Source organism: Pipra filicauda, unplaced genomic scaffold, assembly GCF_003945595.2.
Source record: "Pipra filicauda isolate LSUMZ 115617 unplaced genomic scaffold, ASM394559v2 scaffold186_size1760508_pilon, whole genome shotgun sequence".
Classification (NCBI taxonomy): Eukaryota; Metazoa; Chordata; class Aves; order Passeriformes; family Pipridae; genus Pipra; species Pipra filicauda.
Genome location: NW_024104294.1, coordinates 1,623,640 through 1,637,267, shown reverse-complemented (window position 1 = coordinate 1,637,267; position 13,628 = coordinate 1,623,640). Strand labels below are relative to the sequence as shown.

General features: G+C 48.7%; 1 protein-coding gene across 1 annotated transcript in view; it reads right to left on the bottom strand.

Moving 5' to 3' along the window:
• Window positions 1–203, bottom strand: part of ST6GAL1 (ST6 beta-galactoside alpha-2,6-sialyltransferase 1) — a 41,338-nt gene extending 41,135 nt beyond the window's left edge. The window contains exon 1 of the mRNA XM_039380142.1: window positions 120–203. The gene's annotated coding sequence lies outside the window, so the exon portion shown is untranslated. The remainder of the gene's footprint in view (window positions 1–119) is intronic.
• Window positions 204–13,628: the final 13,425 nt, after the last annotated feature.

Sequence of the window (13,628 nt, the reverse complement as noted above, 5' to 3'; positions counted from 1 at the left end):
TCCCACGGCACCTGCGACCACGCCTGCCCCTCAGGCAATGCCTCTGTCACCGCCGACCCGCCGCCGCTCACCGCCAGCCCGGGCCGGCCCCGCTGCCCCTCAGCCAGTCCCTCACTCACCGCCGCCGCCCGCCTTTGTTGCCGCCGCGGCCGAGGCATTTAAGGCGCTGAGGGGGGGGGGGGGCGGGGGCCGCCGCTCGGGGGAGGTGCCGCCGCCAACCCGGCTAGCTAGGCGGGTACGGGGCATCCTCCGCACCCGCGCCGTCCTCCCACCACGGCAGAGCTGCGGAGAGGAGGAGCGGTGCCTCTGACCGGCCGCCCCCAGTACAGCACAACCCAGCACAGCCCGGGCACCCCTTTAGCCCGGGCAGCGGTGACAGCAGGCTGGGGAGGGTCTCGCTCGGTGCCGCACGTGTCCCCACGCTCCGCAGCACCCTCGGGTGGGAGCCCCACCGCTAGCCCTGCCCACCGGCCTCGGGGATCTCGCTCTGGAAAGGCGCAAAAAGCGATCGTCCCCTGTTACTGGCACGGGCAGAGCTGCCATCCAACTCCATCACTACGGACTCATTTTGAGTAGACACTGCAGATACGTCAATACTTCATTAGCGAGCCGCAGGCAGCCTCCCCCAGCACCTATTTTAGGGCCGCCCCGGGAGAGCCCTCTGGCCTACGGCTCTCTTGGGTCCACCAAGGGATGGCCGTGGCATGGAAAACGGGGCACACGGCTACTGGCTGGCTTAAAATTGCCTCAGCCTTTAACTACTTTCAGCCTCTTCCCTGTCAAACGTACAAGAACGAGCAGGGATCTGTGCGTGCAATACATTTTGCCAAACTGTGTAGTAGTCAGCATCCAGGCAAAGTAACCTGATTATTGTGATCATAAAAGCTTGAACTCTGGGTCCTGGCCATGCAAGCCAAAAACAAAGGTCCTGCTTAAATCAGCACCAGTCCCCATTGTGGGCAATCAGGGCTGCAGGAGATGGTACATTGTACCTATCCTGGCTGCTGCACTTCCACTGCTCAACTGGAAAGAGCAAGCAAACTGTTTCTGAGGTGTATCCATGGTTTTCCACCTTGAAAGGAGTCAGCATCTGGTCTGGGGTTATATCCTTCAAGTTTGTGTCCAAAATCAGCATCTCACTGTGCACTATTTCCACCTTGCCTGGAGATGATGTTCTGCTGCACAACGTACCTCTGCTCCCACTGGACAAAGCAAGATCTTCCCAAGGGCTTTCCAACAGCAGAGAAAATGAAACATCTGCAAGGACAAGTAAAGTATTTCCAGATAAACCCTCAGAAAAGAAATAACCCACAGTGCTGTTGCAGAATGCAGGTTCACACTGTAACCCCATCCTTTCCCCAGGTACTCCCGTTAAGGCCGGTACCAGTCTGAACCAGGCTCGGGGGGAGGGGGGGGGAATCGAAGGGGGAGACACGGCTTTCATGTGTGATGCAGCCAATTCCTGGTTGGAGAGGGCTGCATCCAGGAGAGAAGCTGGATAAGGAGCTCTCTGCAAGCAGTTTGATGCACTGCCTGGGAGAATCAGGGGAGCAGATTCTTGATGCTTGCCTGGACCAGGCTGGGGCACAGGGCTTGGTCCTGGACAAGTTTACATACAGCAAGTTTACATACATACATACAGTGCGCTTCCGGCCCCTTGGCTGAGAGCACTGTTGTTGGAGCGTGAGCACCGGAGCTGAGGTTTCACAGCAGGCAGACACTTTCCTGCACAGGCAAAGTCGTTTAGGGTACTTCCTGGCCTTTATAAGCTGGTTAAACTTTCCATATATGCTGAACCCAAAGGCAGATGAGTGTCTGCAGCTTCTTTGAGTAGGGACCTAAGTGAGACAGGCAGCTGGCCAGCCCACATTTACCACTAATTGGGTTATGTTTATGTGGATGTTTGCTCAGAAAGGTTTTAGCCTGGGCCAAGATCCTTCACTGAGCATCTTCCCAGTCCTTTTGCACTTAGATTGTGTGGAGGTAGGTACATGCTGTCCATGCAAGGAGATGCACAAAAGCCTCCTGCCCTTCCCTTCGGGGGCTCCAGGTTTGGAACACTGGAGTGTTCCCCTTTCTGCCTCCCCCTCCACCCACTCCTCTTTCGCAGAAGTCCCCTTCTTGCTGGTCCTTGGCTCCATCTCAGGTTCCTTCTGGGCTGCACTGCTTGCAGGATGGATCATAACAAGTTCACCTGCCTGGATAGTACAGAAATCCCCAAACTACTGTAAGCAGTTCCCCTCCCCTCCTGACACTGTTCATCCCTCCCTTCTTTCTGTACCAAGGTTTCAGACCATGGCGGTGCCAGAGGAGGGACCACACATGGCGGAAGGAAACCTTCCCCTACCTTTGGAAATGCTCATAAAATCTGCAGATAACCGAAAACAGTCTGCTGGAGTCCAGGAGCCTCTGGGGGGGGGGCGGGGGGTGGGGGTGAACCTCACCCACTCACCTTGCCATGCCCCCAGGGAAGCAGCAGAGGAGACCACAGGGGAAGCAAGGGAGAGCATCCAAATTCCGGAGAGATATGCTGAGCTGTGCTGGCTTTTTCAGGCTGATGACTCCTACCTTCCAGCAGAGCTTCTTTATGGAGAACAAAGCTGGCATCAGCATCTTCATCCAAGCCATTTTTTCCTATGCTGCAGAAGAACTAGCAGTTCAGGGAAAAGTGCTGGGAGTCATCATCATTGTTCTCTATTCATCACTCTAAAGAGATGAGCAGACTCAGAAGAGGAACAGGATAAAAAGGTGGCTGTTGTCCTAGCGTGCTCTTGTCCTCTATCAGCCACATCTCAAGCCAGTTCAGGGATTCTTGTACCCTCTCAGCATTGGCAGCTGCTGCTGGATGTCCCAGTGTTACTGATTCTCCAGATTCTCCAGTGTCCAGTGCCCTCAGTGGGTTTGGTGGAAAGCAGCAGGCACATCTGGGTGCTGGCTGAGAGCTTTGCCCCCAGGGCCATATGCATGTGACTTCTAGTCATGACTGAATCAGTGGGGAGGGGGCACAATTACCTGTGCATTGCTAGAAACCTCCCAGACGAGCACTCAGCTGCTCAATGAAGTAATTAATATTTATGCTTCATGCCTGCTAATATTAGAAGTTCGGGAACGGTAGATAATGCTTTTATGAGGCTGTTAAAAAGAATCTTCCTCAAAGACTCCTTTACCGAGAGGCCTATAAAGGTGGGTTTGAGTGTCTTTTACATGAAAAAATATTTTGTCACATCTTCAATCCCTTAATTCCTTGCTTAAAGCTCTAATAGCTTTATGATAAAAAGTTGCCACCTTCTCAACTGCTTGACCTGATTGTCCTTGAACTGCAGGAAAACCACACATGCTTGGGCAGAGCAGTTGCAGGGAAGTCCCACCATGCTTGGGATGTGCAGTGGCAGAAATTTTCTCCTGAAGCTTCTGGCTTCAGCACAGTGAAACCAGCTAACAAAAAATATTGAAACTAATCTCAAAAACCCACATTGTCCGTCCTTGCTGCCAAAACCTGCATTCTTGACAGAGGTTTGTCTAACGTGGTCCTAAAAACATCTGTTGGTGGAGACATGCCAACCTGTGTCTTTTCCAGTGCTTATTTATCTTGCAGTTGGAAAGCTTCTCTCAATGTCTTTTCAAAAATATTATTGCAATTTTCCCCTATTCCCAGTGGGAGACCAATTTACTGCCTTACTCTGTGGTAGTCTTTTATACTCTTAAAGGCTTAACTCATCTCCCTAGTCCTCCTTCCACTGGATTAACCAATGCTAGTTCACTCCGCCTGTCCTCACAGGTCACATTTTCAAGTTCTCCAGTCTTCCTTGCTGCCCATCTCCAGTTCCTCTCCAGTCAGGCTTTATCTTTTGACACCTGTCCTGAAGCCTGCCCTGGCTTGAGCAGAGGGAAAGGGTTGGATGGGATGTAAAAGTGCACTTCTGTCTGCATTCTCCATTTCACTTCCTTTGCTCACAGGGGTGTTGTTGGCAGCTTGTGTTCAGCCTGCTATGGTCTACACTGACCAAGGATTTTTTGGGATGAGCAGTGCCCAGCCAGCCCCTGGCCAGGATTCCCAGGCGGCAGCAGCAGCCAGACCCCTGCTCAGAGAGGGACGCTGAGCAGAGAGGAGGATGATGCCATTCAGCCTCCTTGCCCTCCTGCACGTTTCTTCTCCTGGCCCATTTAGGAACTTTAGATTCTTGCACAGGCAGGATAAGTCTTGTTTTCTTAATTCCCATGGCTGCACTTTCCAGGCAAAAGTGAAGAAAAACAGGAGTTAGACCACGGTGTTTCTTCCCTTGGCCAGCTGCAGTCTCCTGGGGCTGACCGAGGCCACCAGAGCCCGTGATTCATTATGCCTATGTTGCATTTCTCTCTTTTGTTGGGACACTGCTATTCAATAAAAATGTGATGCATTTGGCTATGGCAGAAACGGCAGACTCCAGGCAGCAAGAGCAACCAGAAGGGAGGATGTGTAATCCCTGCTGGCACACACGCCGTGTATACACACAGCAACAATTAGGCAGGTTCAATTGTCTCAGATCACAGTCTCAGATGTTATAAATGCAAGTCCACACACAGCCCAAGCTAAAACAGGCAGATCCCATATTTTTTTTTTCCTGGAAAATTCTGTGTCACTGAGTTGTCTCCTATAGAAGAAAGCAAAATCTCACTCTGATCCGGGAATTATCTGCCTGCGAATGGGTAGCACAAATCCCAGCAGCCTGTGGGCCAGGCTTTTTTCTGCAATTCTACCGCACAAGCACAGAGTTTAGGGTGGCACAGCAGCCTCTGAACTTGCATCCTCCCTTCATCTGTCAGAGGAGGGAGGGGGGGCCAGAGGCTGAGCTGGGACGTGGTTCACCAGGGATGCACCTTTGTCTGCTCAGCTCCCTGTCAGAGCAGCCCAGGTTCCCCTTTGTGCTCAACAGCAGGAGCCAAAGCTTGAGGGGAAGGTTAAATACATGTCAGTTTAAATACAAGGCATGTATTAAATGCAGCAGTCACTCCTCCCTCTGCCCAGACACCTCATGTACCAGGGCTTGGCAGGGTGCTGGATTCACTGCACGATCCAGCCCCTAACCAGCAGTTTGAGCAGAGCCCATCACAGCAAGTCACAGAAGTGGGGTTTTCTCCCATGTAGTTTTGGTCACAGTGACTGACCACACTTGTCCTCTGCCTCCAGGGGCCTGTGCCATGGCCTGGGTGCAGCACAACCCCACATACACTGTTTTATAACCTCACTGGGCTGTGGTTATAATTTCCCAGCAATCTTGTAGGCACAGCAGTGGGGCAGAACGGCATAGGCAAAGACACAGGTAACCCAGCCCTGTTCATCTCCCACCTCCTCCCAGGCTGGCACAGGAGGAGGTTGCTCCAAAGCCAGATCGTGATGCACAGCAACATGCCAATGAGAAAAATCACACCACTCCCTTTGGTGTTATGTTCCAGCCAAGCTAGAAATAAACTGCAGGTAGCATTTTCTTTGTTTTCTTCACACAGTAGAGAAAATTCAAGTCTGAACAATTAAGACCTAAAATGATTCCTGCAATCAGCATCCTAACATGATTATGTACACTGCTGGTGTCTTCAGCTTCTTCGTTCATGAGTATAAAGTGAGGAAGAAAATAGCATTGAGCGCTATTTAGGTAAGAGAAAAATTCACATACTTTTAAGCTTAGCAGAATCAGATTACAAGTGACATTTTCCCCTCACCTCTGCACGTTATCATGATCATGGTTAAAAAAACTGTTAAGTTAGCCTTTCTGTGAAAGAAAAGAACTTCAGCGGGAGAACTTGAGGACCTTGCTGCTCGCTACAGAACCCGCTGTCCCCCCAAAGACAATTTTTAGACTGGTTAAGTTCAAGTGTAACCAAAACATCTTTAAATTACTTCTTGCACAAAGCAATAAAGCAATATAAGTGTGGAATAAAGTCCAGTGCTACTGACCCTGTGAGCCATAAACCTACAAAGGCAGCAGCAGGAGGCAATCAGGATTTACCGTGTGAAGCTGTTTGAGTAGAAAGGGACTGTGAGTAGTGGTAATTTCTCCCAAACTCATTTTCTGGAGGTGAGGCGTACTGCAGCCCCATCAGTGCTCTGGAGGAGGGGGATGTCTTCTTTGGAGCACAATCAACAGTTTGGGAGGTCAAGAGATGAGCAAGAGAAATTTCCTTGGACAAGAGTAGAGTTCCCCCTGCCCAGACTCATGGGCAAGAGGAGACTCCTTGCAGAATCTGTGTTATTTCTCACAGATGCTTGTTTTTTCAGGCTGGCAGGAAGAGTGCAATTGCCTGCAGCCACTACACGGTGAGTGTTCATTCCTGTGGGTCAGCAGAGGTCGGTGGCCATCCTTTAAAGATTTCCTGCCTGCAGAAGAGCTGCCCTTCCCTCTGCTCACATGGGAGTGTAGCCATCAGACCCAAGACATGACTGTCAGCAGTCCCCAGTCAGACTTTGGTTGAAGATAGCCCCAAAACTTTGTTTTTGTTGTGGTAATCCAGACTCTGGATATCTTTGGATTACCTCTCTGGCTCAGCTCCAAGAGCAGCAGTTTGCTTCTGTGCAAAATCAGCCCAAATCTGCCTGACTTTGCACTGAAGCAAGTGAAGAGCTTTCACAGGCTCTGCTCTACCACAGTGTGGGGTCTCTTAAGTGTTTGTGTTTTGGCTTTTTTTTTTTTTTTTTTGGAGAGGGGAGGAGGCAGCAGCCTTCCCTGTGGAGGTAAATTGCACAGCCCTGAAGTAGTAACGCACCAAACCCCGTGCTTCTCCTCTCTGTACTATAAAACCACCACAGGTCAAACATAAAAGCACATCTGACATGGTCACAGTGCCCTGAAGTTTTGCAGCGTCTCTATTTTCTTGCCCAGAGGAATATTCTGAGCCAAAAGTTGCTTATACAGGAGTGTTATAATTTTGTCCTCTTGTCCTCCGTGAAATGCAAACAAACCACATGGCTCAAAAATGAAATGAGCTTGGTCTGGGGCTGGCTGGCTTTCTATAGCAATTAGACTGTGGGCAATAAACCATTTCATTACAAGGTCAGACCCCGAAGAAAAGATCTGACACTTTGGCCAGCACCTGCCCTTAAGTGGTAACATAATGTTTTAATGAAAACCAAGAACTCCAACATGAAAACCACTCATTTTGAAGTGTTTCTATTGATGAATTTTAATGAAAATATTTGTCTTAAAGTTGTTAGGGAAAAAATACAAAACACACAGCAAAAAACTTAGTTAATGGAAAAATAAAGTCAAGGAAACATTTTAAAGTAGTTCTCATCAGGACAAACTCCTCAGAGTCCTGAACAAATAAATGCAACATCTCCTAGTGAGAGGTTCCAGCCCAGTCCAGAATTAAGGAACAGTGTGTACAGACTCTCTTCTTCTTACTCTATCTGGTGTATGTATGCGCAGAGTTGAAGAATGTGCAGAGTTGAAGAATTAGGAGCTTATCTGAGTTGAACTCAGCCCAGTAAGTCTAAGAAATCTTTAAAGATACATCAAAACTCAGAACAGGCTGAACAGAAAAAAGTGGCCTTGGCAGAAACCATTTTCAGTTTCATCTGGAACACAGAGTGTTTTTTGTATCATGCGATCCCGGTGTATGCAAGGAGTGCTTTGGTTTGGACTAGGGATTTTTGGTTCTGCTTATGAGAGGGCATCACCTCTCCCCGTTTCTTGTCCATGGCAAAGAGACACAGGGATGAGGGGCCTTGCTCAGGCTCCACATTTCTGCAGGGTGTTCTCATCTAATCAATAGAGTTGTCTGACTGAAATTAAAGCAGAGCTGAAATTAAAGGATGTATAGACAAGAAAAGAAATCATTGCTTACCTTCCTTTTTAGTGAACTCATGATAAGCCAACTGATGTCCAACTATACGCTGTTCCTGCCTGCTTCTACAAACTCTGTGTTACCCTACGACCCCTTCTTTCCTTTAAATCCAGAACGGTGCTTTGAATTGATGAAACTGTAAAATTCCTTCCTGAAGTAATTAGCTACCTGATGTTGGGCAATGCTGTGCTGGAAAGGGCATGGCTTTCCACTGTCCCTAGCAGGGAGGCAGCAGGATATTTTTGCCACGTGTCATTCACATTACAAGTTTGCAATTTCCCCTTGGTCGTCCTGGGTATAGTTTTATTATCGTATCTGTACCTACATCCTTACCATGCTTTACACCTTGAGATCCTGAACTGATCTGCCAACTAAGTACCTGCATTTTAAGTCACAAATGTGGAAATTCAGGGACAGATTTTACAGCCCTTACACTGTCGATCCTGTGTCCGAGACACTCCACCACAGTCCCACCATGATGTTGCTCAACACAGCAACATGCCACAGATTCTACCTTTTTTAGATTTCCAGAGAACTGGTTGGGGTAGTGAGCAGTATTTGGTCACTCCTTTTATGATGGTTCACTGGAAAGTCAAGTTTTTTTCTTTCTCATTCTTGAGCCTGCTATTAAGAGGATTTTAAGATCAACAAATAAAATTCTTTCATGTTCAGTCTTGATGTTGGTTTCCTGAAGAAGTGCAAGAAGAGGTTGTTGTATAAGGGTGCTGGAAATGCTGATGACAGCATGTCCTGCGCCCATGCTACACATGAGACAACAACAACTGTGGATCCTTGTTTGAGAAAATACAGTAGGGGAGGCAAGGTATCCAATAAGATGCAGCTGTCTGGCATGCTGGATTTTTAATCTGTGTCCAAAATAGGACTAAGAAGAGCTCACTCAGCATCTACTTCAGCAGCACCTGGAAAGCCACTTTCCAGAAACACTGATGCTTGTGATACTTGGCTGCAGTTGTAGCATCACAGCAAATTTACTCCAAATGAGCCCTGATGTGACAAACTGGGGACTGGGACTGAGCCCATGCTCACCCTGAGCCCTGCAGCCTCGTGTTCTAATAAAATATCTGGAATTTCTTCTACTACAAGCATAGCATAGAGGTTGTCAGGACAGCTTGTCAATCCATTACTGTGCTTTAACATCAAGATGCACTTTCTTAGGGCTGATTTCTGAAACACTCAAAGAGGAAAAGTCTGTTGTCGCTTCGGTGACTGGCAACCACATGACTCCCACATCTTTGACCACTCCCTGTGTCTGCAGTCGTGCTGCTGCCCTAGGCTCGTCAGAAGAAGGACACCCAAGCCCACCAACACCCACCTCTCCTGCTGCCTGCGTGGAGCCAATTAGGAGTGCAAGACAAACAGCAGTGGATTTACACAAGGCAGCAGCACCCCCCAAGCCGATGGCTGTTCCTTTTCAGCCTCTTCCCAGGAGCAGATGGAATGCAGCATTTGCCTCAGTACCATTTCAGCACCACAGCATCACCAGCCAGTTTGGTACTGCACTGCTTGGGTCGGTGCCGTAGGAGCAGCCGGGCCCTGCTGTTCTCTTACACCAGCAAGAACAGGCTCCTCTCTGCTGCCCCTCCTGCCCACTGCTCCCAGAAGACTCCCCAGCATTGCCACTTGAGCGAAAAGGATAATTTAAGTTTTCTCTCTTTAAAATTCACAGCATTGCATGCTTTTTAGAGAAATAGTCGTCCTTCACCATGCGTCCCATGGACTCGCTCAGTAGCACTAGTTACTGTATGACTGCTGGTTTCTCAGAAAAAAATTGGGAAAGAGAAGGTGACAAAAGCAGAAATAAAAGAGAAAAGCAGCCTATCCAGACAGAATTTTAACCCCCCTGTCAGAAGTGTGGCTCCACTAATGCTGTGCATTTGGTGCAGTACAGGCTCAGGAGATACCCAGGACTTCCTTTTGAAACATCAGCAGATTAACTAATCAAAGTTATCAAAATAAAATATTTGAACTCTAAGTTATACTGGTTACATCTCTGGGTCAGGATTCGAAAACCTTTTTCTTTTCCCATTGTCCTGCAAAGTGCAGGTTCTGATGGCTGGGCTGTCTGTGCCTCAGCCCTTCCACATCCTTCATGCTTCCCTTCTTCCCGAGGAGGGTGAGGGGATGCTGCAGAGGAGGATGGGAAGGGGATTGGCTGCAGCCACAGTTGTTGTGGCACCAGGAAGGACGCTGGTACAGGAGGATTCAAGGGGTCAGAGGAGAGGTCTGGCACTGGCTGCAGGAGAGAGCTGTGGAATGCTGCTGATGGCAAACCCTGCTCTGCAGGATGCACACTAGCACCAGAGCACTTGTGGTAAAGCACAGTATCCCTAAAAGCACCAGAATTACTCTGGAGACCCACAGTCCACTGGAAACCATGCATCTGAGGCCAGAGATAAGTAATGTTTATATTTCTGAAGAAAAACATATACAGGATTCTTCTCTGACCTTGAGATTCCAGATGAATACAGAGTCAGGGCAAATAAAGATGTCACTGGTTCATAACCTATGTACAGGAATTTCCAGAGAATTATTTACACTGACTCTGGTATATCTACCTGTGGGAAAATACAGTTACAAGCAAAGCATTTGGGATGAAGTCCTGCAGTCCTCCTTCCTCCTAAACACACCCTGCCTGTGCTATTTGCTTTAGAAGTGTTTAAATGAAGGTGTGTGGAGGCCTCCCAAGCATCCACACAGCATTGTCTTAGCTGGTGGCCCTTAACACCTCTCTGTTTTTGTACACAATGCCCAAAAAACTCAAGTACAACTTTCCATTTAGTACTGATGTGCTGGAGAAACAAAATCCTGGATATTCTCCTAGTGTGGTAGCAAAGGCAGGAGGGCAGAGCGCTGGTGTGACCAGTTCAGGTGCAAAGCTGCCTGTGCTTACAGGGAGGCTTTTCTGAGCTGCCTTATTCATGGCTGGTGTGGGGACGTGTTCAAACTGCCTGATACAAAGAGATCTCCAGCCCACAGCCTTGACTGTCCCTTGGCATGGAGAGTTGTGTTCAAAGCACAGCCTGGATGCCAGCCACCTGCCCTCCTATAGGGCACAACTACCTGTCTGCAGATGGCCATGCCTGCAAAGCAGCTGCACACCTTGGTTTGAAGCACCAACCCTTGGCTCTTCATCCCTCACTTGCAGCTGCCAGCTCAGCTCTGCTGGACCTGCTGCAGGGCAGGAAGGCAGCTCCTCACATAGTGGATGCACCTCCTCAGACAGAGGAGGGACCACCTGATTAAGAAGGTTTAAACATAATGTGGAAAATCAAACAAAAATACCGTCTCCTCTTGGCACTGACTTAAAACTATTGTGTCCTCAGCTCACTGAGCACCACAGGAGCATCCCACCCTGCACACTTCCTGGTGATTGCTGCTGCTGCTTTCACTGTAATTCTTCCTTGCAAATTAAAGAGAGATTCTTCTAACATTGAGGAAAATGACAAACATTTTCCATTCCCTGCTCATTTCCTACCTCACTTCCCTTTCCAGTCACTGAAGCATGAATGGTGTATCAGAGGAACTTCAGCCTGTTCTTAAAACAGTCTCCATCTCATCCACTGCTTTCTGCAACACTGACCCCAGTTACTGTCACCTTAATATTTCATAGTACTAACAATAACCCTACTGCTCTACCATCCTTTGGATGTGGAGGATCATATTTCTTCACAGTTGCTGTACCTATTTTCTTTTACAAGCGTGGCTCACGCTTTCTTGATATATTTTATTTTTAATGCCATGTCGATTTTCTCTTTCATGCATTTAACACCTTGTCCCTATAGGTATTACAGCAGCCTTCTCTACTTTCTTTTACCATATTTCCCACTTCTTCTAACAAGGAACCTTTCAGCCTCCTTGCACTGTCTTGCAAGGTGCCTCTCTCGTATCTCCAACACTTGAGTTCTTTTATTTGCTCACTGTTAGATTCTCAGTTGCTTGTGGCTTGATCCTATCTCCATGCCATATAGCCTTTCCACATGTTGTTTTCATGCCTGCCTCCTCATCACCCCCATCAGCTGTGAATGTAGCTTTCTGAAGCATTTCTGGACCTTCAGGCTCCTTGGCAATGTCTGCTCTGCCCCATTCACCACGCAGCCTCTTGCCCACACTCTCCCTGCCAGCCTGGCTTCACTCCTTGCTCTTGGCCCATCTCAACCTCAGAACATCCTGTTTCCATCTAGTCATGGGCAGACACAAAATTTCTGTCAATGACAGAGGCCAAATCCCTCTCTGGTGGGAAGCAGTGACTCTCCAGGCTCAGGCACAGGTGTGAGCACCGTCATGGCCAGCTCAGAAGCTCGGCATCCTCCAAGCCCATCCTCCCCACAGTCATACAGCTGATGCAGAGGTGCACATGATTCAGGCCAAGTCCTCTCCTCCTGCTTGTGAGGGCAGGATGGCAGCAAAGGCAGCACATCCTTTCCAAGGGACTTGCATGGAGACAGCCCCAAGGCAAGGTAAGATAGAGATGGCATAGATCCCATGTCAGCCCTCACCCCCGTGGCTGTGGTCCCTTTAAGAGCTGTGCAGCAGTTCTTCCAGAGCTGGGGACTGCCACTCCAAGGATGATCTCCTGCTAGTGAGATGGCTTGTGGCTCCAAAAGGAGGAGGGAGGAGAGCAGTGGTATGGATCCACATGCTGCAAGATATGTCAGACCATGCAGTGCTCAGCAAACAGATGCTCCCCATCAACTCTCCCAGGATGTCTGCACAAGCATAGGGTCCCCAGGGACAAGGTTTCCCCTCTAAAGGTAGTGTTGTGATTAACTTTCTAATTAAAGGAGAGGGGCAGAAGATGTGCCCTTGCAGCCTGCCCAGCTAAGAACACAGAACACAGACCTCCCCTGTCTTGCACTGTTCATCACCTTTTGCTTAGAATTCTAAGTGTCATCAACTCTATTTGCTTAGAATTTCCCCATGCCAGAGAAGAAATGATGCTTCTCAACACTTAATGAGATGAAAGCTCAGACCATGCCTTGCTACTTCAGTCTCCAAGGGTATCCTTAAGGGTGGCCTTCCACCTGCAAGGCCAGCAATCCCTCTGCAGGAGTGGTTTCACCTTCTGGGTGCACAACATCCACTCCCTTGATGCTGGCATACTGATGTGTGCTGGCCCCAGCCCAGGCTCTGCCCCTCAACATTTTTGTCAATGCACATGAAACTTTGTTCACAGTAACTGTCCTCTCCACCTGTTCTGGAGCTTTATCCTTCCATCTGTTTCTCTACAGACAAGACACCAACTGCAAATCCACAAACCCCACAGCTCTAAACGGGAGTTACCCCTGGTGTCCCTCAGCCCACATCTCTTCTTTTCCAAGACACAACTTCAGAATCAGATGGGACTGGGAGTCTCTTATGTAAGGGTGTGTGAAGGGGAAGCTGTGTGTTGAGAAAAGATCTCACAGAAATGAGGTTCACAAGGGAAGACGATTTCTGCATTACCTACAATAAACAGGAAGCAAAGACTCACTGTTAGGTAAGAACAGCAAATAACTCTTACCTTTTCTCAATAGCCAACTGAGCTCTAAAAAAGGGTTTAGCCTCTTACCATTTCCTGTTTCCATGGTGGCAGGGTGCATCCCCTGCTGACTTCTGGCAGCAGATTCAGCCCCTGGTTTACTGCAGGGAGTGGTGGAGCCAAATGTACCCAAGTGGAAGATGTGTGCTCACCAGTCTGTGCCATGCAGCAGAGGGATGAGCACCAGAGCCCCCTCCACGTGGAAAGAGTGAGATGGCCTGGACAGAACCTTCCTTGAAAGAGAAATCAAGCTTTTCCAAGTCTTCTTTGA